Below are 27,532 nucleotides of genomic sequence, written 5' to 3' on the forward strand. Positions count from 1 at the left end.
TACTGGATTTTCTAGGTGTCATTTTGACAATACTATCTACACCAAGAAAGTGGGTAAGTATCTTATCATTCTTGTTCTTTATGTTGAGATCTTATCCTTATTGGTAGTGATCCCAACCTTATAAATCATGTGAATTCCAGCCTTAAAAAGCAGTTTGAAATGACAGACTTAGGACACCTGCATTATTTTCATGGTCTTCAAGTCTTGCAATCCAAGGAAGGTATTTCCCTTTCCTAGTCCAAGTATGCCTGTGATCTTCTATGCCACTTTCACATGGAAGGTTGTAAGCCAATCCCTTCTCCCTTTTAGTCTGGAGCTAAACTTTCAGTCACTTGTACTTCCTGTGAAGTTGATCCTACCTTATACCATTAGCTTGTAGGAAACATTTTGTATCTGACCCATACCTGTCCTGACCTTTCCTTTGCTATTGGACTTATTTCTTGGTTTATGAAAAACCCACATGAAAGTCATTGGAAAGAAGCTAAAAGAATAATTCATTATGTTCGAGGTACAGTTTAGTTGGGATTCATTACAGTGTGTAAACTTCTCCTCTATTGGTTGGTTTCACTGATTCCGATTGGGATGGTGACCTTGATGATCGGAAGTCTACTACAGGTTATGTCTTCACTCGTGGTTCCGGACCTATTACATGGGCTTGCAAGAAACAAAGTGCCATTTCTCTTTCTTTAGTAGAAGCAGAGTATTGTGGTGCCATAGAAGCTAGTAAGGAAGCCTTGTGGCTTCGTTAGATCCTGTCAGAGTTTGGCTTTCAGCAGCAGCATCCGACTACACTTTGGTGTGATAATAAAATTTCCATTCAACTATGCAAAGATCCAGTCCAACATCAGCGCAAAAAACACATTGAACTACACATGCACTTCATCAAAAAGCTCATTCATGGCCATGTTCTTGAAGTGCAATATTGTTCAACCAATGATCAAGTTGCAGACATCTTTACAAAGGCTCTCACAGAGGCGAAGTTTACTAAACTTTGATTTATGGTCAGAGTTCAAGAAGTTGTCACTAAGGGGGGATAGGCTCTAATGCCTCCTTCCTTCTCCTATTGTGTCATATTTGTACATCCTTCAATCCTATCCCAAGTTGTTCTTAAGGGGGGATGTTAGGATATTGCGACACATAGGAAATAGTTAAGTATAACTTGGTCTAGTGTAGAGTTAGGTAAAGCGTGTTTCTTTACTATGTACTTTTGCAACTTACAATTTGACGGTCACGATATGTTCTAGACATGAAGTGATTTGACGGTTCATTCTCTCCTTGGTATTACCGACACTTGATCCATGGCTTAACACCCAATTAGTCCATGATCTCTATTTAAAGAGCATGGAGGGTCATTTGTAAGGTGATTGTTCATGAGAGAAGCTTATGTAATTTTTCTTTCTTTTACATTAATAAATTGCCTAAAGTGGTTGCGTTGGCTCAGGCTGTGGACTGTTTCCCTCTTTAAGGTTTTAACCACGTCAAGAATACTAATGTATTGATCTGTGATTTGTTTGTGAGTGGTGTCCTTTGGTGTTCTATCTGAGGAACTTACCCTGTAAATTCCTACACCTTGTTAGGCTTCAAAATTCAAGTGTATGCAAATTTTTTGAGGGTGTTGATCGCAACGACAACACTTGGCGAAACACTGGTAGAACTCAAACTTCTCTATTTAGGTTTAATTCTCCAAGTGCAAGGTCTCAGTATTTCAGGAATTATTGATTCATCTTGCGGATTACCTTAGCTTCCCTAACTAGCCCGGTTAGAGATATAGCTCCCTCTGTTGCCTTACTCAGTTAAACACATATCAAATCTTGCCAAATCACAATTGTTTCGATGTAGGAAAGGGCAATATGCATGGCGATATTATTATGTTCAGAGTATGGGTTTAATCTTTGGTGTTGCTCCGCTGCCAACAAACCTAGATAGTAACCTGACGGAGTCTCTACAAGAGCACAAGCATTGCTTCGCTGTCAGCGAGCCTAGTCTGTACCCCGACGAAGTCACTTGATTCACCTCCTTGCACAAGAAGCCTTTCTCTTCTTTCACCCTTTATTTATTTAATAGGACTGTGCTTCGACATTTCTTTATTTTCAATGGGTGAAAGAGGGATCCCGACTTATTGAGATCAGAGGAGGTTTCCCCTTCAAAGAAGTATTTATATAACCTCTGATATTGGTTTTCTTGCATTATATTTTCCTCTTATCTTTTCTCTACTTAACCATATTGGAAAGATAAAAACTATTTACTTACAATACTCACTTGAGGAATGAGGATCCTAGAATAGATACGGGTTTTATAGTTTGACCAAAGGCTTTCCTTTTGAGTGGATATTATTTTTTATTTAGACATCATTGACTTTAAAGACATGTAAACCCAAGATAGAGAAGAGGTAACAAATTAGCCAAACATTGTTCATCATCACAACTGCCCCTTTTTAAGTTTTCCACATTGTGTATTGAGTCGAGCGAGAGCATCTTTCATGCAAAGCTTATTGAAAAAAATGAAAAAAAATACATGAAAAAACAACAAAACAAAACCAAAAAGCAAAGCAAATGGAGGCAGAACATAATACAACATGCATAATATACAATAAGGAAACAAGTAAATGAAAAGAATCGATGGGGAGCAGGGTAGAGGGTGTATGCAATGCAAGTGGAACTAAATGAAACTAAGACTACTCCTAACCTAACATGCTAGAAGGTTAGGGATAAGTGTAATTATATTTCCAATGAATACACCACAATTGGTCCCAACCTGCAAACACAAAGATAAGAACAATTACAGCCGATATAAAATAATGTGCAACAAAAAAAATGATAACTTTACTATCTTGCATAAAAAATATAAGGTATTTCTTACAGGAAGAAAGATGTGTCATACCACCTGAATTTACCCAACCTTCCACCTTACCTTTTTTACGAGAACAAAGATCATATAAACCTCTACAACTCCTTGTGAAAGCACCTGCATCTATATTTCCTTGCTTAGCAAACATCAGGAAATATCAAAACTTTATTTTAGCAAACGGGCTTGCTAAGTAAGATGTGTCTAATTGATGATAGATTGGATCATAAAATACAAAATATTCCTCTTGGAAATCATGAAATCCTTGGGAAGAATAATTTTCAATTAATAGTGTGGAATCAGGATGAGAATCTTGCGAGGAAAAATAAATTTGATCATATTCAGAAAGCTTGTCAAGATAGTGAGGGCCTAACATAACCATCAGTGGAGGCTGAAGTGCCTCAACTAATTAACAAGTATATAAATATTGAGATGATAAACCATAAATATCAACTGATGTAAAACAACCATCATTATGTACACTAGTGGGAAAATGATTAATTGAATGATAATTGTTAGAACAAGAACCATGATCAAATGGGTTGATTAAGGCATAAGATTCTCAGTTAGGAGACAACAAAGATAGATCAATTTGAACAACTTTACAAATGATTTGAAAAAAAGAACCATCCTCCTCATATGTTGAATGTGACACACCATCTACTTGTGACTGGCTACAACCCGGACTGACATCATAATCATTAAAAGAGAATGCCAATGTGAAAGCACATGAAACTAGTCAATATGTAGTGGATAAAAATGAGAAACTTGATTCAACACATAACACGAGCATTCATTGAAACTGAAGAGGATGTCTCGTTCCATGAAGAAAATAATTAATATCAGAATATTCATAAGAAGTATTTGGAGCTGGTTACTTTCAAAAGAATGTGACAGGTATGAATCCTTTGGCCAAAGATAATATTTATAATGATCAACTTCGCAGCTTCGCTCATTCATGAAAGGTATACACTCCAAACCCATGTTTGATACAAGAGCTTTACATGAGGAATGATCAATTGAAATAGAATATTTAGTCTGATCAGAAACCAAATCTTGGAAACTAAAAGAACTATATTCAAAGTAACAGTCATCTTTCAAGAAGGAATTTACATCCAGTGAAACCATGCAAATAAAAGAATCATGCAAGAGAATCAAGATTTGACCTGGCTCAGGTATCTTACCAGAGTCACGAGAACTTGACATAACCATCAATAGAAGTTCAAGTGCCTCGACTTCCTAAAAAGTCCTGGAACTTTCCAATATTGTAGAATGAGATATCAAAGATTGTATCAAATCGTGCATGGTGTATGGACAACTACCATCAGTAATTTTAACAAGATCGCTATTATCCAAATGGAAGTCATCTATGTCACTAATTTGATCAAAATTTACATATTAAACAAACATATTATCCAAGTAATAAGATTATTCTAATTAAGCATCCAAGGATGGATAGAATGGAAAAACCTCATGAGTAACTTGAACTAAGGAATCCTCCTTATGAAATATTGGAAATGATAAGGAATGGAATGGATACTTTGTAAACTACTTACCTTCTTCTTCATCAAGGATGAACTCACTACCCTATGTCAATTCAAAATCCAACTCATTAGATAATAAATTTGAAGAACATGGAGTATCTTGTTAGGGTCCAACCCTAACCCCCTTATTTATGTAATAGGGTCGAGTCATAGTTATAGCTAAGTAAAGAGTCAATAAAGCCCATATTAATAATTGTAAGTGGTTGACCCACATTTAAAGAAAGGACCACAGTTAGTTGCAAATGGGCCATCGTATTAGATAGATGGTATTAATAAGAACCATGGTATTGACCCATGGTATTGCATGTATGAATCCTATATAAAGGATAGAGACTCCCCTTGAGGAGAATCATGTCTTATTTTGTAATTGAGCCCAGCTCTATTGGAGGTTGCCCCCTCAAAGAGGCAAGTGAACATTTCTTTCCTTTCTGAATAATAAAATACTTGCTGTTATTTCTTATTGTTATGTGTTCTGGGTATATTTCTTCACATATTTGGTATTCTGGTATCTTCTCGCAGGTCAAGAGCATAACAAGTGGTATTAGAGCACTTTCCAGGGCCGGTGGGATGTCCAATTTTAGCAGAATTTTTTTTTGGCTAGAGACGTGTTCTGGTGTCTTTAAACCACGGGATCTGTTGTTGAGCGCATAAACCTGCGGATTTGAGGAGGCATGCACGCAGGAAATACAAGAGGTGGTCATGCTTGTTGGACTCCCTTGTGACCCCTGTGGGTACCCCTTCGAGTAGTAGTGCATTAGACAGAACCGTGCACAGACTGTCTTCCAAGTACCCTCTGGGTATATAGGAAGCCCCCTAGGCTCTCTTGAAACCTCGCCATAGATAAACTGTCGGCCGTCTTGCGGCTACAGTACACCGAGAACAACACTTAGGGAGATTACTCATGCGTACGATGGGGTAGTCGTGTTGTATGGCCAAGGGTACGGTTGATCCTCCTTGGTTAGTGCCCTAAAAGATTGGGCCGAGTACTACTGTCAGACCCTTATGTATATTGCGATCTGTAGCACCTAACACTCCTTGAGACCATAGTTCCCTTGTCTCTCTCTAGATCACCCATCATATTTGCCAGAGCAGATCTAGCAGGTGGGGTTTTGTCGCAGCCGCAACAATCAGTTCCACCATTCAGATCTCTCAGGTACGCCAATTAGATCTATTAGATCCACCATCCAGATCTAGTAGTTTGGGTTCTGTAGCAGTCGCAACAATCAGCTCCGCCATTTAGATCTAACAGCAGGGGTTCGATCACTGCCACATTCCTACTCATACTTTGTAGTTGAGGGTTCGCCGATAGATCTGACTATTTGTGTGGGCCCTTATACCTGGGCGTGATTCTCGCAGGACATTGGGCAGAATTTACTTTTCTGGGATTTGGCTACTGCAGTATTCCTAAGCGAGGAGTAAAAATCCTTTCGGAAGACCCTCGCGGGACGCTTATAGGAGACTTAGCCCATAAGAATCAGGTTGACGAGCTAAGCAAGGTGGTACCATTCACTTGTTAGCGTCGAAATTTCGGGTGGTCCCATTTTTTTTTTTTTTTTGCAGTAACGATAAGTGCACCAGATCGGTGCATGGTACAAACCAGAGCTCAAGCTATGGCCAATGAGAAGATCGACACCCTTGAACAAAAGTTGGACACATTAATGAAGACGATCTAGGCCTTAGCTGACACACTCACAAAGGGCAAGTCAGAGGAACAATCAGAGGCATATGCTTTTAATGAAAACATTGAGGGAGAGTCTAGCCATTATCTTCACCTCTTTGGAAACCACCAACAGTCCCAACCATGACCATCCAAGCTGGACATGTATAAATTTTATAGGTCTCATCTGGCCACATGGCTAGCACAAATGGAACAATATTTCACATTGAATCACATCAGAGATGATGCGACTCAGCTAAGTGTGGGTAGCATGTACTTGGAAAACGAAAGATGGAAATGGTGGTAGTGGCATCAAAGTTGCTATGGAAGGCCCGTGACTTGGCAGGTATTCACAAAAGCCCTTACGGATTTCTTTGACCATGAATCTAATTTTTTGGGTCGTCTTACTAAGCTCTGACAGATAGGCATAGTGCAAGAATATATTATATCCTTTGAAGCATTAGCCTTCCGCACAGGAGGTCTACGAGATGAGTTCTACTTGGAATGTTTTGTCAGTGGTCTCAAAGAAGCCATACAAGCCCACGTCCGACTGCAACACCCAATCTCATGGCTGGATGCTTGCAAGATAGCTCGTGAAGTAGAACGCACATTAGTGGCCCAGTCGACTCGTCCAAATTTCATAGCCAAGGGTCGCCCCACCCAGGCTCCAAGCACTACCCAAACACTTAAGGTTCAAAAGGTGTCACCAGCAGAAATGGCAGAAAGAAGAAAGCAAGGATTGTGTTACTACTGTGATTGGAAATACTCCCCGGGGCATAAATGCAAGGAACCCAAATTCTTTCAAATTGATGCTACTGATCATAGTTCATCGGAGGAAGCCCCACCATTTGAGGAACCAAAGGAGGAAGATGAGGACAACCAGCCGGACAATGCGCTCCCAGCTACACCTGACGAACCAGTTATCTTGCTTCATGCTTTGGCAGGGATTTCTTCTCCCCAAACTCTCAAAATCAGAGGTTTTATTAAGCATCGCCCTATAGTAGTCTTGATTGATAGTGGCAGTACACATAACTTTATCCATCAAAGAGTCGCTGAAGCAGTGAATTGTTTTGTCAGAGTAGTCTCTAATTTCCAGGTCCAAATTGCTGAGGGGGGCAATGAAATGTGAAGGTTGCTCCGAAAATGTCAAATTTCAAATGGGGGATTATCAACTAAAGACCCACATGTTTGCCATACACATGGGAGGGTGTGACATTGTCTTGGGTGCTGAATGGCTCTGCATACTCGGCCCAATCACAATGGATTTCCAGGAGTTATATATGAGCTTTAAGCAGAACAACCACACACATAACCTTCGCGGACTCCAAGCGGGTGCTCCCTCTATCATCAGCTCGCATAGGATGGAAAAATTGTTAAAAAAGGGCCATCATGGAGTTATAGCCCAATTTAATGCCATTCAGGCCTTCGAACCCACTTCTCTTCATATTCATCCTGAGATGCAATAAATCTTAAACAACCATCTGCCGGTCTTTGACAAGCCTCATGTGCTTCCACCCTCGAGAGGGGAACATGATCATAGCATTACTTTGGTCCCAGGGGCCCAACCCCCAAATGTGTGCCCATATAGATATCCGTTCACCCAAAAGAACGAAATTGAAAAAATCATCAAGGAACTCCTGGAAGCAGGCATCATTCGTTCTAGCATTAGTCCTTATTCATCGCCTATGGTCATGGTGCTCAAGAAAGATGGGGAATGGCGTATGTGTCCAGACTTCAGGGCCCTCAACAAGCTAATGGTCAAAGATAAATTTCCCATCTCGGTTGTCGATGATTTGCTGGATGAACTAAATGGGGCTTAATTCTTTACTAAGCTTGACCTTCGCTCGGGCTATCACCAAATTCACATGAAAGAAGTAGACATTCCAAAGAGTACTTTCCAAACTCATGAAGGCCATTATGATTTCCTGGTCATGCCATTTGGTCTTTGTAATGCCCCATCCACTTTTTAGAGCCTCATGAACCACCTGCTCAAACCATATCTCAGAAAATTTGTCCTTGTTTTCTTTGATGACATCCTCATCTACAACCACACCTGGGCCACACATCTTCAGCATGTAGATCTGCTCTTGCAACTGCTCCAGAAGCATACATTATTTGTCAAGATGTCCAAGTGCTCTTTTGGCATGGAAGAAGTTGAGTATCTGGGCCACATTGTGGGGCGTGAAGGTGTCAGGGTGGACCCCAAAAAGATCTAGGCAATGTAGGATTGGCCTCAACCAAAGACCTTGAAGAGCTTGAGAGGATTTTTGGGTCTCACGAGCTACTATTGCAAATTTGTCTGCAATTATGGTCGCATTGCTAGACCCCTCACTCACCTTCTCAAGAAAAATTCATTTCTTTGGAATGATGAAGCGCAACAGGCATTTATAGCTCTCAAACATGCCATGTGTTCCACTCCCGTATTAGCACTACTCGACTTGACCAAATATTTTGTGATTGAATGTGATGCTTCAGGTACGGGTATTGGGGCGGTCTTAATGCAGGAAGGTCGACCCTTGGCCTTCACTAGCCAACAACTAAGTGGGAAAAATCTAGGACAATCTACCTATGAGAATGAGATGATGGCCATCTTACATGTAGTAGATACCTGGTGACCATACTTATTGGGGCAGCATTTCCAAATCCGCACAGACCATCAAAGCCTTAAATATTTTTTGGAGTAACGACTATCCTCGCCACAACAAAATAAATGGCTCACCAAAATGTTGGGATATGATTATGAGATAATTTACAAGAAAGGGCGTGACAATGTCGTAGCAGATGCTTTATCACGCCAATTTGAGGAGGAAAGCACCCTGCTCGCGATATCCCTTCCCATTCTAGAATGGATTGAAGAGGCTCACAAGGAATGGTTTTCACATCCTTTTCTCTCCCAACTCATTAATAAATTGCAGGCGGATCCAAATTCCATAGCAGGCTACTCTTGGCAGGATGAGATTCTTTGCTACAAGGATAGAGTCGTGATATCACTAACATCCACCCTCACAAGTCGCATTTTGGCGGAGTTTCACTCATCTCCCATTGCAGGCCACTTAGGATTTCAGAAGACTTATGCTCGCACTCGACGTTCATTCTTTTGGACAGGCATGAAAAAGGAAATTCTTACTTTTGTAGCTGAGTGTGAAGTATGTCAATGCCACAAAGGAGAAATAGTCAAATCCCCAGGCACATTACAGCCATTGCCCATCTCGTCCTCAATCTAGATGGAGGTTTCTATGGACTTCATTATGGGTCTCCCGAAGTCATGCAACAAGTCAGTGATCATGGTGGTTGTGGACAAAATTTCTAAGTATGCTCATTTTTGCGCACTACCCCACCATTTTACATCGGCTTTGGTGGCTCAATCTTTCATGGATTAGATCTTCAAATTGCATGGCATGGCCACTTCCTTGTGTCTGATCGTGACCCAATCTTCACTAGTAACTTTTGTCAGGAACTCTTCAGGCTACAAGGTACCCAACTACAACTCAGTACTTCCTATCATCCCCAAACTGATGGTCAAACTGAAGTAGTCAACAAATGTCTGGAGACCTACCTTAGGTGTTTCACTTCAGAGAAGCAACATTTATGTGTACAGTGGTTACCTCTAGCTAGATGGTGGTATAATACTAACTATCATGCCACCACCAAAATGACTGCATATGAAGCAGTTTATGGTCAACTCCCTCCTTCACCTACTTCTTATATCCAGGGATGCTCGAAGGTACAAGCAGTGGATCAACTCCTACATAACCGCATAACCATGCTGGCCCACCTCAGAGAGAATCTCCATCAAGCTCAAAACCACATGAAGCAACAGGTAGATCAACATCGTTCAGAATGCAAATTTCAAGAAGGGGATCAGGTATTTTTGAGGCTGCAACCATATAAGAAAACATCACTCAAAGATAAGGGTTGTCAGAAATTATCTCCAAAATTCTACGGACCGTATCAAGTACTTCAACGCATCGGAGAAGTATCCTACAAGCTAGCTTTGCCACCCATGGAAAAAATCCATCCAGTCTTCCATGTCTCATACCTCAAGAAAGTGATTGGGAACCATTGCCGAATTCAAACCAGTGTACCAGAATTGGATGAAGAAGGTTCAATCTGGCTCCAACTTGAACAGGTTCTTGACACGCGAGAATGACACCTGCGAGGCCGCATGATCAAGGAAGTCCTCGTCAAGTGTAAAGACACCTCTCCAGAAGATGCGACCTGGGAACCAGCCACTATCCTTCAGCAGTTTCTGCAGCTTCAGCCTTGAGGACAAGGTTATTTTTATGGGGGAGGGCATGTTAGGGTCCAAACCTAACCCCCTTATATATGTAATAGGGTCGAGTCATAGTTATAGTTAAGTAAAGAGTCAATAAAGCCCATATTAATAATTGTAAGTGGTTGACATGCATTTAAAGAAAGGACCACAGTTAGTTGCAAATGGGCCATGGTATTAGGTAGATGGTATTAATAAGAACCATGGTATTTCATGTATGAATCCTATATAAAGGATAGAGACTCCCCTTGAGGAGCATCATGTCTTATTTTGTAATTGAGCCCAACTCTATTGGAGGTTGCCCCCTCTAAGAGGCAAGTGAACATTGCTTTCCTTTCTGAATAATAAAATACTTTCTGTTATTTATTATTGTTCTGTGTTATGGGTATATTTCTTTGCATATTTGGTATTATGGTATCTTCTCGCAGGTCAAGAGCATAACATATCTCCTTTACAAGTTAATGCATTAGAAAAAGTAGAATGCAAGGGATAGTGAGGTGAAGAGGAATATTCCGTAAGGACATCTTCTTAAACTGAACTAGATTTGAGGTCTAAATATTCCAAAAGAACAATCTTCTTGAGAAATTGAGAGATCAAATGGTGTATTTGGGAAACCATAATCACATACAATAATAGTCAAAATGAACATAATGAAGGTTATCCAAGTCTCCTTATTGGTTGGGTGAATCAATTCTATTTAATTCATCACTAATATTCTTAGATTCAAAATAAACCAAGGATTAAAGAACATATTCTTGACACGAAGGATTTTGGAAAAGAGAAGAAATATCAAAAGAATCCCCACTTTCCCGCTCCTCTACTTTTGAACTATGACTATCATGCTTTTAATCACTTTTCAGATTTGGAATAGGTTGATCAAGAAAATTATGGGGCAAAGGATCATGAGAAAGAGATGAAAGAGGATGACAGGAATTCAAATCAGATTTACAACTAGAGTTATGAGTGTCAATACCATATGGAGAAATCAAGAGTTTAACCTTCACCTTAGGCTCCATGACCCATTCCAAGGTTTCCTCCATTAGGTCTGAATCATGGATAGTAGGAGAAGGTTGAGAAGATGGATTAGGAATTTGATTTCTAGATTTCCCAACTTCAACATCAAGGAGGCCCCCAAATTAGTACTCGAAAATGAGGAGGACAAGGAACAAAAGGAATAGTAGGTTCCTCCTCTAGAATTAGAGGTTTCTCACAATTCACAAAAGTTAGGGAAATATAAACACCAGGGGGTTTATGTTCTCTATGTAAAGAGATTCAAACCAAAGTTTCAAACTTCCTTGTAAGGAAATCCCAATCAAAATTCCCCCCTGGAGACTCACAACACAAGTGAAGGAATTGATTAGAAAAATCCTCAATTGATTCATTAGGATTGATTCTAAGTTAATTGATTCTTTTGAACACATCTTGGTAATCATACCTACCAAAATAATTATGAATATCCTTGAGGAAATGATGAAAAGAATGGATAAAGGCAAGCGTTAAGGTGTGACACCATTAACTAACATGACCTTCAAGGGTGAGGAAGAAAATCACACAAGCAATATGTTCATCACCGATTTCATAATATTAAAAAATTTAAGAAAATTGGAAATGTGCTCAGCTATGGATGTTCCATCCTCATCATCAAATTTTAATTGAGACAAGTCATAAAGAGGCTCATCAGGGACTAAAAGTTGACCGTGGATAAATTAGAGAAACAACCCAAGTGTATGATTTGAGGATTAACCATTAAAGATAAGAGATTCAACATAGACTAAAAAGGCAAAAATTGTCATTTGGCCCTCCTTGTAGCACCAGAATGTTGACAATGCTAGATACCACCAACATACAGGGGGTCTCCCTAATGTGAAGTCCCAATTAGACCTCACAACTTTTGGAGTAGAATCCCCATCCAGAGTATCGACCCAACCACAATAACACAAAAGTTCGTCTTAGTTTCAATGGATAACATAAGAGATTACAAACATAAAATTTGAACAAGAAAGTGAGTTAACATTGTTAAACATTGATTGCAATGTATAAAATGAGACATTCAATAGGGGGAGACAAAAAGTGAGCCTCTAGAAGGAAGTAATAGTACTAACCTAAGAGAGACACATGAGCCAAGAAATATTTGTTAGTTATCTAGCGAAATAGTTCACTTAGAAATAATTATCATTAAATCACATACAACACACCTTCAATAAGATAAGTACTGATGCCACAGAAATATTTCAATTTTCTTAGTACATATGAACGAAACATATATAATAAACATCTAAAGAATAGTCCAAATACATTCACAATACATGCATGAAAATGTGTTGTCTCATTGAGCTTTAATTATAAGGTGAAAGATCAAAGTACACAGTTACAATGGTGAGACACTAGTTCCAGTAGTGGAACTTTAAGTCACTTCTTGCTTCTCCAAAGAATAATTTTCTCTCCTATGCCAAGTAGAGAAGCCAAGACCAACTCTCTAAAGCTTAAGCCTCCAAAAACCTCTTCCTTGGGTTATGAGGTTCCTTTTATAATAAGAGGAATGAACTTTCATATCCTCATGGATCTTGGACTATCCTCATGACTCTTGTACTTCTCTTATGTCATGTGGACTTCTAAACAACTCTTGGACTTATAAATGACCTTGGAACTTCTCCTAAAGACATTTTGTCCATATATGGCTAAGTGACTTTTCATATTCCACATATAGATATTGGAATTCCACACATTACATTTTTTCCTTTTCTTTGAATATACAACATTACATTCCTCATGATGATGTGTGTTGGCTTGTTGGGGCTTGACCCAGGTTTGGAGTTAATTAGCCAAACAATTCCCTATACTACTGGCCCTTTCGGAAATAGTCTGCAGAGTGCGGACTGAGGTATCACCCGAAGTAGTATGGGGGGGTGCTGGAACCAAGTTTCCGCACCCTAGAGATGTCTGAGGGTTTGATTCGGTCCAACTGCTCATCCCTGCACGTAGGTTGCTTCGCGCACTTCCCTGGCCTTCGCGCCCTGATATACTTGCCTTCGTGCAACCCTAACCAGGGGCTGTGGGGCTTCCGCGCTGCTGGAGCAGTGCTCTGCGCTATTCCCCTAAGTCGCACCCGAGATCTTACTTATCTTCTTATACCAGTTAATTATCTTTGTGTAAATGGATGTCTTACATTATATTTATTTATACAACACATTCATATGAATTCGCGCAACAAATAAACAATACACTTGCAATGTATAGCCAATCACACATTAAAACGGGAAAATATACACAGAAATATGGTAAACTTCTCTTTATTAATTATTCCAATGGTTACAAACTCGACCTGCCCTGCGCACTCAGTTGTAGGGGTCCGCGCACTCAGCTGCAGACTACTAGGCCTCTGTGCACTCAGCTGCAGAGCCTTCTCCTACTCTACGACCCAAAGACACACTTTACACTTTGACTCAATCACTTAGACTCATCATGCTTCTTTTCTTAGTCCTCCTTTTATCAACACTTAGAGCCTCGCTCTATTTATACAATCCCATGGTCCGCGGACCATGGGTAGGTCTATCAAGGTGAAATTACATTACAAAAACAAGGGCGGACAACTCTGTGACTCTATTATGACTTCACGCTCCGCGCCCACAATTCGCGGAGTTTTTTCAAAGGACTTGGTCAAAACTTGGGCTTTAAGCCCCAAAACATGCCTTGGGGGGCTTCCATGCCCAACAGGCCCCCAACACAAACATCGTGACTCGCCCTCGAGTCACTTTGTCAGCGCAGAGATCTTCGCGCGGAGTCCCTCCAATTCTACTCGAACTGCTACAAGGTCAGCAACGCACTGAGCGGCTACTTGTTGGATCTCCTGGATGCGTTGTTCTGAGACCGCAGTGTCGAAACTACTTCCCTACATTGGTTTATAGTCCCATGCCTTCATCCGGATCCTTGAAGCGTGAAGACTGTGCTTCTGTCGGCTAGTTAGATAGCCGAGCCACCCATGTAGGGCTTCAATTGGCTGCCATTCACTTTTCCTAGGAAAGGCTCTCCATTTAGCTTAACTAGCTGTACCGTGCCTCCGTCTGTAACCTCCTTAACAACGTATCGTCCCAACCAATGCATTTTGAACTTTCCTGTGTATTTATCAAACTTACTGTCTTACAGCAACACTAAATCATTTACCTTGAAGGTGCGCAACTTAATATGGTGATTGTGCCAGGCCTTCTCGTGCCTCTTTTGTACCTACTAATGGAAGCCAGCCAGGAACCATTCCTCTTCAATTTCTTCCAACTACGTGAGCCTTTCTTCCAGAGCTTCACATTACGTCATACCTGTGAGCACTGCTATGCGTAGACTAGGCACAATATACGCCATTGGCATGATAGCTTCCACACCATAAACTAATCGGAAAGGTGTCTGTCCTGTCAGTTTCTTGCACGTTGTCCTATAAGCCCATAGTACTGTAGGTACACGCAGGTCCTAATCACTCCGCTATGCATTGCATACTTTGGTTAGCGCAGTCTCCAGTATTTTGTTGAATGCTTCTACTGTCCCATTGGCTTGTGGGTGATACGGTGTGCTTTTCTGATGATACACCTGAAACTCTTCTGTTAGCGTGCTGATGGTTTCGTTCAAGAAATGTGTACCACGATCGCTCATCAAGATTTTTGGACATCCAAATCAAGTCAACACGTGTTCAAACAAAAAATTCGCAGCCGTGGCGACTGTGTAGTCTTTGACCGGCTGTGCTTCTACCCAACGAGTCAGGTACTCTCTCGCGGTGATAATGTATCTCGCGCCCATTTTTCCCCGAGGTTTGGTAGGTCCTACAAAGTCGATTGCCCACTTTTCAAAGGACTGTAGTGTCATTTGTGGATTCAAAGGTATCTCGTCCCTCCGCGATGGTTTACTTGTCATTTGACATATATCACAGGCCTTACAGTGTGCTTTTGAATCCTGATGAAGGGTTGGCCACCACAAACCTGTGCGGAGAATCTTTTGCACGGTCACTCACCCTACATAGTGTCCGCCTGCCGTGCCCCCATGCGCTTCTGCGAGGATCTGACTTCGTTCAAATTCGGGTACATACCTTCGCAGTATCTCATCATTGCCCATCTTGTATAGGTGACCCGCGATGACAGAAAAATCAGCTATGTGCACCACCAGTTCCTTCTTTTGCTAGACTGAGTATTCCTTTAGTGCAGTCCCTGTTGTTAGAAAGTGGATTATATATTCAAAGTGTCCGTCTGCTACACACACAATAAATAGCTGTGCATCAGGTAATCCTTCCTCCAAATTAGTAGGTTCCTTGCCTGTCTCAATTCGCAACAAGTGATTCGGTCCTCCGTTTAGGCGTCCAGGCTTCACAACGACCTCAAAATCATATTCTTGGAACAATAAGAGACACCTGCATATGCGCCCCCCCCCAACACAAGCTTATTGACCAAGTATTTTAGCGCAAAATGGTCTATATACATCTTGAAATGTCACCCTAGCAAATAGTGCCGGTATTTTTGGAGCACGTACACCATAGCCAACCCCTTGCGTTCAGTTGTGGAATAGTTCTTTTCCGATTTAGACAACCTGCGACTTGCGAACATGATAGAGTGATCCAAGCCCTCTCCACCCTCCTGTGTGAGTACTGCTCCCAGTGCTATACACGATGTGTCAACATGGACATGAAACTCCACATCCCATTTTGGGAAGACTAGGATTGGTGCGGAGGCCAATTTCGCCTTTAGTACATCCTGGATCTTCATGTAATCATCATTCCTGACATCCTTTTTCAACAGTTTCTCCATTAGCGCGGTGATCTGGGCATAACTTTTGGTGAACTTCCTGTAGTACCCTATATGTTCCAGCGTAGCGCGTAACTGTTTAACATTTCATAGTGCTTCCAAATTCAGAATCACTACAATCTTCATGTGGTCTACCATCAGTCCCTGTTTGCAGACCACATGTCCTAACAGGTTCCCAAAGGGAGCGAGGAACATACACTTCTTGAGGTTCAATGCGATTTGGTGCCATCGGCAAGTATCTAGCATCAAGCATAAAGTCGCTACATGGCGCTTAACCAATCCAAATACAGTCCAATCATCCAGATAGACCTCCAGGAATTTGTGGATATATTCTTTGAATGCTGCAACAACTATGCGCGAAAAGGTGGCCGACGTGTTCTTCAACCCAAACGACATAACGGTGTATTGAAAACAGCCCTATTTAGTCACGAAGGTGGTCTTGCTCTTGTCTTCCGATGCGATTTTGATCTGGTGGTACCCTGAGAACCCATCAATAAAAGAATATACTTCTTGCCCGCCGACATTTTCCAATACTTCATCTGTGAACGGAGTTGGGAATGGGTTGTGCACACATGCATCATTCAACTTCCTGAGGTCCATGCATATTCTTATCTTTCCCTTCTACTTCTTTTCCTGCACTACCATAGGGCTTACCCAGTCAGATTCTTCCACTGGCTCAATGATTCCAGCTGCGAGCATTTTGTCTAGTTTTGTGCGAACCTTTTCCTTGTACTTCAGATTCAAGTGGTAAGGCCTTTTCTTAACGGCTTCACATCGGGTTTTAAGGTGATCTTCATCATCCCTAAATCACCAATGATCCCCTTTAAGTCCGTGATCTTGGTTGGAAATAAGTCTTGGTACTCGCGGAGTAACTCAGTGACCTTATCCACCGTCGTGTCATCCCAATAGTCGCTGAGCGTTGCATACTTCGGTTCGACGTCTGTACCAATGTTTACCTTCTTCGTCTTTACTAGTGCGGTTATGTCAGGGTCTTCAATCAATGGCCCTTGAAACTCATGATAGCGTTCAGTTTTTGGAATGTTAACTTTCCACGGATCTTCGTCATCTTCTTCAATATTCACATTGTAACACTCTAGCATGCAGCTCAGCTGGGTCGCCCATTCAGGCTGAAGCACTTCCATTGGCTCCTGGGGTATTTTAAAGATAGCTGATTTTACTACTTGTAGCGCATCATCAACAGTATCCCACCAACGATCCTCAAACATGAAGGTTAACAGGAATCCTTCGCGCAAGATATCCCATTCGTTCGTTCCATGGTGGAGCTCCATCTCTATATACCAGTTCATGGGTATAATATCTAGGGTATGATAGAACAGGTGCACCCACTTAGGTTGTGGCTCTTCCCCATAGACCTTTGTCCATTTTGTGAGGTGCGCGCGCGAATCATCCCGTCCATCATACTTGTCTTTTAATCACATTTGAGGCTTCCCAAACCGCATGCACATCATCCTCCTACATTCGTGGCAGTCCTCAAAGATCCTTTGGTGCATACCCCATCACCTTATGGGTGTAGCGCACAGTACCCATTTCAAAACTTCGAAACGTTGTTGTTCCGACACTTCTCTTTCAAATCTGCTTAGGAAGTCATCCACCTCACTTAACCCATCATACGTAGGTAGATCCCTCATCTCTGTCGATACGCAACGCATCGATCTTGTCATCATGTTACAGTTCAGTGTGGTTACCTTGTGTAACCGGTTCTGCCATCGTTCTATTTCCTCGTCTGAATCCGATGTGTAGGAGATTTTGCACTCCCATGAGATTTGTCCATCCGCGGTCAGATTCACCCAATCTTGCTCTCATGCAGTTATCTTGTAGATGTAGTCCAAGTCATCGTCGCTATCATAGTAATGCACCGGCTCCGTGTAGCGCGATCCTTCTGCAGGGTCCAAAGGTACAACCACGCGCAAAGACTTTTTCTCAAAAATCATCTTGCGCTTCTTCAGATTTATCACTCCATTCATGTCAGTGGCCCAATCTATTCCTAATAGTATGGGGTAGGGATTGCTGTCATCAACAATCTCTATCACTTCGAAATCTACTAGCACACTTGCTCCTTCAATATCCACTGTGATTCCCTGCAATCTCCCCATAGGTAGGATCTTTTGCTGGTTCGCCATTTGCAGTTGGATAGGAGACCATTGCAGTGTAGGCCTTCCCATGTGCTCCCATGTCTGCTTCGGCAAGATGTTCACGTCTGATCCTAGATCTAGAATCACTTGGTCCATCTCATATTCCCCGATCTGCGCAGTCAATCTCATCGCGTCATGTGCTTTCTGAGCTTCTGGACTACGCACAATTCTCCTTGCACGGTCCCAATGCATCTATTTATGAGTTCTTGCAGCCCCTTTACAGCCTTGCTATCACGCAGTAGCTTCATGCATGTTTCCAAGAACGTGGTGAGCATCGATGGGTCCATTTCTAGCTCCAGTCTGTCTTTACTTCCTGAAGTGGAGGCATCAATGAAGCTCCTCTTGGCTTCCATGAAGGTCTCCTTAGCGCGCTCCAAATCAAACTCTGGTTCCTTCATTGGAGCCTTGCAAACCCAAGTATTTTCTTCAGGCTACTTGCCTTTGTCATCCCCTATCGTAATTCCACTTCGGAGCACAATATTCACATTAGGGTCTTCCTCGCGCGGCTCAGACCTCATCATTTGCAGGTTCTGAGTCGGGGGAGGTTGGAGTGCTCCTTTATCGCGCAACCTTGCTATCAGTGTGGGACAATCCTCTGTCTCATGATCAAACAATGTACAATACAAACATGATGACTGCATTGGATTTATACAATTGTGGGCATAATGTCCTGGCCCTCCGCAATTGTAACATATCAGTTGCCTGCGACCTCTTCTCGGTCCCCATCCACCTTGGCCTCGTCCACGCCCCTGAAATCCGGTTCGTGCCATCCCTGCGTTCTGGTGAAGGGGCCACGTTTCGGCCTGAACTCTGTAGGTAGGAGTTTGATCCATCATCAGCTCATAACTTCTACAAGTGCGCTCATCATGGCCTACTGATCTATCGAAATTACAGAACAACTACTGTGAATTCTATGTGTACTTTTGTAATAAGTGGTAGTTGTCTGTAGCATGCTTTCCTCCTATCTGACAAATCGCGCACCATAATTCAGGCATCGCGCTTGGTGCTGCTTGTGCCTTCGGTCTCAATGGAATTGGTCCTCCTCCCATGAGGTTATTCACGAACACCATGAATTGGTCCTTGTCATGTCCCTGGCCCTTGCACTTTATGCACCATACCTCATTGCACACTTCTGGGCAACTTGTCCTGTCTTGTTTCAAACTCTGCATCTCAAGGCACAAGTTTTTCAACTGTGCATGAATCTGTTGAACTCCCAGGTTGGGATCCTGTATTGGGGTCTCATGCAATCTCATTGCAACCTCCAAGGCCTCAACCTGAGTTGTTAGCCTCTGTTGTGACAACGCGTTCCTTAGATGTGGCGTTAACGATGCTACAAACCATTCGCGGTGTTGTCCATTTGTCAACGTCATGTTAGCTTCGCGAATTGTGCACTTCAGTCTCTGATCCAACTCCCAAGGGGTCTTGCTTGGTAGCATTGTGATTTCCTTAAACCCAATGATCGACTGCGCCTCTAAATTTGGCCTGCTAAATTCTTTGTTTAGCGCAGTTTGAATATCTACGATCCCCACATTCAGATTGTCATTGGAATGCTTAATGTACTAGGTCAGCGCGATCTTGTAGAGCGCTGACCAATGTTATCTTCTTTATATTGTCATTAGTGGCTCCCTGTGCTTACCATACAGCTTTTATCACAAACCAAAACTGGTCCGGATCTTCATTCCCTACTCCCTTGAACACTGGCAACTTTATCGCGCTCGCCATATTGATTCACGATGGTGGCGGAGGTTGTATGGGCAAATATGGGGGTGAAGACGGTGAAACTGGTGGTGGTGTGGGTGGGGGTGGTATGCGCGGAACCCTTTGCCTTATCAAATTGATTGCACTTCTTGGTGAGACCTTCACGAGCTCTTCCTTGCCCCCTCGCGAAGGTGAAATAAAGGGGCTAGTTTCTAGTTCTGTACTACCTTCATTTTTGTATATTCTCCCACTTTGCGTAGCCCCAAACATCAATTTATTCGCATAACCCATTTTTCACATAGTATCATTTTATTCCAAGTGTTCAAAGATTTAACAGAGTTACCTCATGACCCTTTGAGGAAGCGTCGTTCTGCCTCGCTATCGCTGACTGAAGTATCTACCACAAACTCGGTGATGAATCCTCCTATGATTTGATCGAGCCAGTGATCAACATTGCATGCAATCTTATCCTCCGATGCTTCCAATTTGTGCACCAATTCTGGAGTCCACACAATAGGTCTGTCGAGCTTACACCTTCCTTGGCTATCTGCTAGCTTCATGATCCACTCGTATAGCTCAGTAGGGAAAGACGCAAAGAAAATTTCGTGGATCTCTATATATAAGTAGCAGTTTAACCACTCTTCTTTTGATAGTCACGGGTTCCTGTTCTCCTGCACTGCGAACTCGTGAATCTTCCTATCCAACCAATCTTCAATTCCTTTCTTTGTCAGATTTCCAGTGATATGACATCAGACATCTCTATGCAGATCCCGATCCCGGCAATAGAACCATTTGTTGGCTTGTTGGGGCCTGACCCAGGTTTGGAGTTAATTAGCCAAATAAATCCCTGTACTACTGGCCCTTTCGGCAATAGTCTGTGGAGCGTGGACTGAGGTCTCACCCAAAGTAGTATGGGGGGGTGCTGGAACCAGGTTTTTGCACCCTAGAGATTTATGAGGGTTTGATTTGGTCCAACTACTCGCCCCTGCACAGAGGTTGCTTCGCGCACTTCCTTGGCCTTCGCGCCCTGATATACGTGCCTTCGCGTAGCCCTAACCAAGGGCCGTGGGGCTTCCGCATTGCTGGAGTAGTGCTCTGCATTATACCCCTAATTCGCACCCGAGATCTTACTTATCTTCTTATACTAGTTAATTGTCTTCACGTAAATGGATGTCTTTCATTATATCTATTTATACAACACATTCATATGAGTTTGCGCAACAAATAAACAATACACTTGCAATGTATACCCAATCATACATTAAAACAGGAAAAGATACACAAAAATAACTTCTCTTTATTAATTCTTCCAATGGATACAGACTCGACCTGCCCTGCACACTCAGCTGCAGGGGTCTGCGCACTCAGCTGCGGACTACTAGGCCTCTGCGCACTCAGCTGTAGAGCCTTCTCCTACTCTACGACCCAAAGACACACTTCACACTTAGACTCAATCACTTAGACTCATCATGCTTCTTTTCTTAGTCCTCCTTCTATCTACACTTAGAGCCTCGATCTATTTATACAATCCCATGGTCCGCGGACCATTGGTAGGTCTATCAAGCCGACATTACATTACAAAAACAAGGGTAGGCAACCCTGTGACTCTATTATGACTTCGTGATCTGTGCCCACAATTCGCGGAGCTTTTTCAAAGGACTTGGTCAAAACTTGGGCTTTAAGCCCCAAAACATGCCTTGGGGGGATTCCATGCCCAACAACGTGGCATGAAACATGGACACATATTGACTATTATGAAGACACTGGTACACATTACAACTTGACAATGATGACATGAACTTCATGATGAGGTGGTAATGCCAAGGTATCTTCCTTGCTGCTTCATCTTTCATTCTTGATGACATATATGATATATGATTTATCTTCATTAAATATACACTCTGCTGTTCATCTTCACCCTCCAAAGGGTCTTTGATCATATCCAAATCTTATGAGTTGTCATAGAATTTCTTCTTTCCGTCTCGGTTCATGATCTGCTTCATGTATTCATGATAAATCTCTCAGTGCTTCTTCTTTGCAGGTGTTTTTTCATGATTTCTCCTTGCTATCTACTCTTGAGTATCACCTTGTCATTCTTGGGAGGTAATCCCATTAAAAATCATTCATGACGGGGTAAGATCAGTCTTAAAAACATCTATTCTATCACTGCCTAGCTCATGGAGTGATCTTCTTATGATAGGCTATTAGAGGGTTAGAAGAAGGCTTGATTAAGAAGGCACAATCAAAATCATTTTTATTGGACCATGCACTATAAGGAAGAGCTTTTCGTGGTCCATCACGGTGGGGGAAATCGAAGGGACAAGGTTGAAAGCTTCATTCTTCAAGGTTGCGCCATGTGCTCCAAAGAAAAGAGAGGAAAGCCAAAAAGTGCAGTTTGACCAGTGAAGGGTGAGGGGAGGAATCCTTCAACCTTCCCTACTATGCTATGCGCTCTAAGGAAAGGTCAATGAAAGGCTTAGGGTGCATGAGCGAATGTGGAAGGAGGGAAGGTGAAAGTTTCAACCTTCAGGACTGCGTTATGCGCTCAAAGGAAAAGGAGACTTCAAGAAGGGCTCAATTTGATTGGTCAAAGGTGAGGAGGAGGATTCCTTCAACCTTCCCTATTACACCATGTGCTCTAGAGGAATATTTTAAGCCAAACTTGGGCGCAAATCACATTTGGGAAGGGGGAAGGGTGAGGCTTCAACCTTTGGGAGTGTGCAATGCACTCAAAGGATAAGGATGCTTGAGATAAAGCATAATTTTATTCAAAAAGGGGTCACTATTGATTTTTAATTCACTTTTAATCATATGTTATACGATTTTGACCCATAAATGGGTGCTTAACCATTTGGAGTGCACTTTTCATTGAGGGAGGCCATACGGATGAGACCACTTATCTTAGGAGGGTTTTCACTACACTGGGAGGATAGGAGGGTCTTTACATTGCATGTTTTTCCTCTACAAAAGGGTGAAATAGGTCCATGATGCTATCTAGGAATTATATATGTGTCATGTAAGGAAAAGGTGACCAAATCTTAGTGTTGTGAGTCTGTATGAGCAAGGAGGATTAGGTGATTACCCTTGGGAGGATCATAATGTGCAACCGATTTGGGATGATCTTGAGAGGGACTTAGTGCACCAATTTTTGGGAGTATTATTTCATCATTGAGGGCCCTAGATAGGTTTAAATTCACATTCTACAAGAGGGATAAAGGATTCACAATTTGCACTCAATTAAAGGACCAAGAAGGGCTCCAAAATGGATAAGTGTGGGATTGACGGAGTGAAAGAGAGAAATGCATCCATAAATGACTCAAACTTGGACAACACTTGTAAAACCATCGATAATATCCATAAGGATACAAAATCATCGTTAATAAAAATCAAACCTCGAAATGATAGCAAAGCGACACTTGCTTCTAAGTGCGATAGTTGAAATGACACATTATGACACTTAGAACACAAGTTACGACAACTGTGATGATTGTGATCAAAAGATGTGCTAAGATATAGGACTGTGTATAGCACATATTATAATGATATGTGATACCATATAATGCCAAAAAGTGCACCAAAACTAACTTTGGTGATGTGCAAAGGTGTGACACATGCAGGTGTGAAAATCAATAAAGTGACACCTATGCCATGAGGGACAGATAAGACAACACTTGCAAAATGCCAATGATCTTCAAAGTGACACATGCCAGAGTGAATATAACATGAAAATTCCACTTATCAAAGTGGAAACAAGCAAAAGCAATAGCTACAAATGTAAAGCGAAAATGTGCAAAAGACAATAGTTGAGAAAACTCACTAAAATATAAGTATAGATTCAACAAAGCGAGGGGAACTGTCAATAAAAGTATGCATTTGACTGTCAACATGAGTTTAACATCACACATGCACTATCTTGATGGATGGTGCTATTCTATTTCAAGCTAGAATAAAGGAAGTGTGCTCATAAAGTCATTGAAGACTGGGCATGTGTGTGCAAGTGACTCGACAATTTGAAACTAGGATGAAGACTTGAACACTTTTCAAAACATCAAACAACCATGGAGTAACTATAGGAGGACATACCGTAATATCCTCAATAGGGTCCAAAATTCAAGTGTGTGTACAATTTTGGAGGGTGTTGATCGCAACAAAAACAACGTGGTAGAGGGGGTCAAGGTGGAAGAGGAGGAGATGATGGAGGTTTTCATGAAGAGGAGGATCCTTTTTGATTTATTATTCATGATATTGACACCATTTCTATTTTGAAGATATTTCTCCATCCATTCTTCCTACCACGGTATTAGAATTGAGGATCTAGAAACATTTCTCTTTGAGTTTGAGGTACTATGTAGATCCTATGATTATTTACTTGATACTAAAAAATTGAAATTATTTCCTGCTACATTGAAATATGGGGCTTTGAAATGGTTCATGGGTCTAGGAAATAATTATATAAGGATATGGGATGACATGAAAATAATATTATTAGAAAAATATAAAGATTATTGCATTCATCATGACCTTAGAGAATAAGTTTTCAAAATGACTCAAAAAGAAGATGAAAGTATTGAATATTTAGTGGAGATATTTACTTATAATGTTAAAAGAGCTAAATTGCATCATTTAGGATTAGACACATTAAAAAATTTATTACTAAAACCCATAAGGGATGAATGGACTGATATTTTTAGCTTGATGGGTAAAGGAGATGTGTCTCAACGTTATCTTTTCAAGAAATTTGTGAATTGTGTAAACATATTTCAATAGGAAAATCAAAATATGGTAGGAATACAAGAGATCTAGTCATTTCAAGAGTATGTAAATCTGCATCAGGAATGGTAAGTAGAGAAGAACTTGGTAATTTGCTTGATAACTTTAAAACTGATATTCTTGGAAATCTTAGTGAACAACTAGATAGTGGCTAAGAATACAAACTAAGAAAAAAGCTAAAAATGTTGCTTTATCTATTTTTTGTCCTATATGTAGAAAGAACCATGCATTACGAGAATGTCCTCTTGCCAATATTGAAATTTGTGTTATATGTGCAGAGACTCATGCTACAAAGGACTACCCTTCAATACCAGGTCTGGAAATGTTAAATTATGGTATGTTCTATGCTTAGAGCAGTTTACTTATTTTTCTTCTTATTAGCCACATATTAGCAATCACATATACATTAAGTAAAGTGCAGATAAAACATTAAATGATCATCAGAAAACAAGCCAAGACAAGAGACACAAGATATGGCAGCTAGCCAGGGACAAACCCCAATTCGGGGAAACCCTTTGATCAAATATTCTTTTATCTTCAATAGTTTAGCAAAGAGAAATAGTACAAAATCTGAATTTTGTAATTTTATATTAGCAACAACAAACCCTAGATTAACAAAGTCAAACTTGGTCAAACTAGCTGAAATTGACCTCTAAAATACTTGGTCAATTTCTGGTCAACTTGTCCTCAAACAGCCTGAAGAAACAATCCTTGAACAACCCCAAAGGTTCAGTCAATATGCAGATTTCTGAAGTCAACTGCAGCCCTAAACTAGGGCAGTCAATATCGGTCAAACAAGAGGTCAGATCACCTCGATTTTTATGTCAAAAATTGCAACCTCCCTAGGAGAGGCAACCACACCCAATCTGCACTTCTGGAAGGTCAACACTTGGTCAACGTTAGTCAAAGAGATGACTTGCTATCCTAACGTTCTTCTTTCTGCATCTTCTTTGCCCTAGAACGTCTTCCTCTCAGCCACACGTGTGAGAGAGAGAGAGGCTCCTTTTATGCATAGGAGAGAGAGAGAGAAGATGAGTGAATTGAATTGTCCAAATGAGGAGAATTCTCCTTGTATTTATATGCAAACATTGAGGTTGAATAGACATGACTATTGGGCTTCTGAGCCTACATAAGTTTGCTGGCCGACCTTGACAATTTGTCCATAATCAAAATAAATTCATATCTTCATAAATACTTATCTGAATTTGATGATCTTTAGATCAATCCTACACCTCTCAATGAGAGGAATCTAGGAAAAATATCAGAAGCCATAAACAAGGTGATCCACATGGAGTTTGGCCCTAGTTGCCAATTTCAACAATCCCTCTTAACTAGGGAGAACTTCATCTATCAGATTGTCGCTGCTATCCATCCATCAATTGCACTGTCTTGTACAACTTGACCCCACACTGCTCTGCTCTGCTCGAACTATGAAGAAGAAGAAATGATCGAGGATGTATCATACCATCCTCCACTGACCAGAAGTCAGTCTCAGAGTGTGAACCACTCTTACTGATCCCAGATCAGTATCATTGATCCCAGATCAATGGAGGTCATCCTAGCATAGGGAGTATGGTAGATACAGCGATGTGTCCATCGATAGTACTACTATGCTCCCTATCCTCATTTCCCTGCTCATTGATCAGATGAGAGGTACTTCCCATGCATCCCAGACTGCATGGGTAGGATGCCTCGACAGGAGAACTAATCATCCTGTCCACAGGAGAACGAAGCATCCTGTCTAGTGGATGCCACGGAGAACTAATCATCCTGGCCTATAGGAGAACTAATCATCCTACTCCATAATTTCCACGGAGAATGAATCATCCTCGACCACAGGAGAACTAATCATCCTGTCCCATAGTCGCCTTGGGGTGTCACAGGGGAAGGTTGAACCTAGACCCTGTACATAGTGCACCACCAGGGGATGGTGAGTCGCCCTGTGGTCACATGTCGCTTCAAGAAGTATCGCGCACCCCCCTGGAGCTCCCAGAGCTCAATACATCATACTCAACCCTTATAAGAGGGTCTCTAAACGACACCAAGTCTGTTCATCTATATCGATATGTTGGAGCCTTATTGCTCCTTGCTGCACAATATCTCAAATATAGTGGTACCTAATATTGATATGTTTGGAGCGATCATGAAATACGGGATTCTCTGATAAATGGATCCCGCTCTGGTTGTCACATAGAATCACGGTGGTATCCAATGCAAATCCAAACAACTCATTGAAGAGCTTTCGCAACCAGACTGCCTCACAGGAGGCCATGCTAGCAGCAATGTATTCTGCCTTGGCAGTGCTCAAAGCCACCGACTTCTGCTTCCTGCTCATCCAGGATATCGAGGTAGATCCCAAAGAGAAACAACATCCGGAAGTGCTCTTTCGGTCCACCACACTGCCTGCCCAATCAAAATCAGTATACCCAAGTAGTCTCACATCTCTGGCAGTGTATCTCAACCCATGAGTGATTTTGCCATGAAGATATCTCAACAGATTCTTGGCACCAATCCAATGTGAGTGGTGAGGCTCAACCATATGTTGACTCAAAGTGTTGACTGAAAAGCATATATCTTGACAGGATTTCACCAAGAACATTAATGCTTCGACGAGTTGACGATACTCGGTATCATTTCATAAAACAGGTTTGGCAGCACTGCTGCTTAACTTCTTGAAGTCAAGCTCCATCGGGGTAGTTACGGGATTGCAGTCTAGCATGCCGAATCTTTCCAATATCTTCACCACATATTTTCCTTGAGATAGAAAAATCTCCCCTGGTTTCTGCCAGACTTCTAGTCCTAGGAAATAGTGCATA

The sequence above is a fragment of the Pinus tabuliformis genome, chromosome 9 (genome assembly GCF_031772625.1).
Source record: "Pinus tabuliformis cultivar Carrire ecotype Pingquan chromosome 9, CPIR1, whole genome shotgun sequence".
NCBI classification, from domain to species: domain Eukaryota; kingdom Viridiplantae; phylum Streptophyta; class Pinopsida; order Pinales; family Pinaceae; genus Pinus; species Pinus tabuliformis.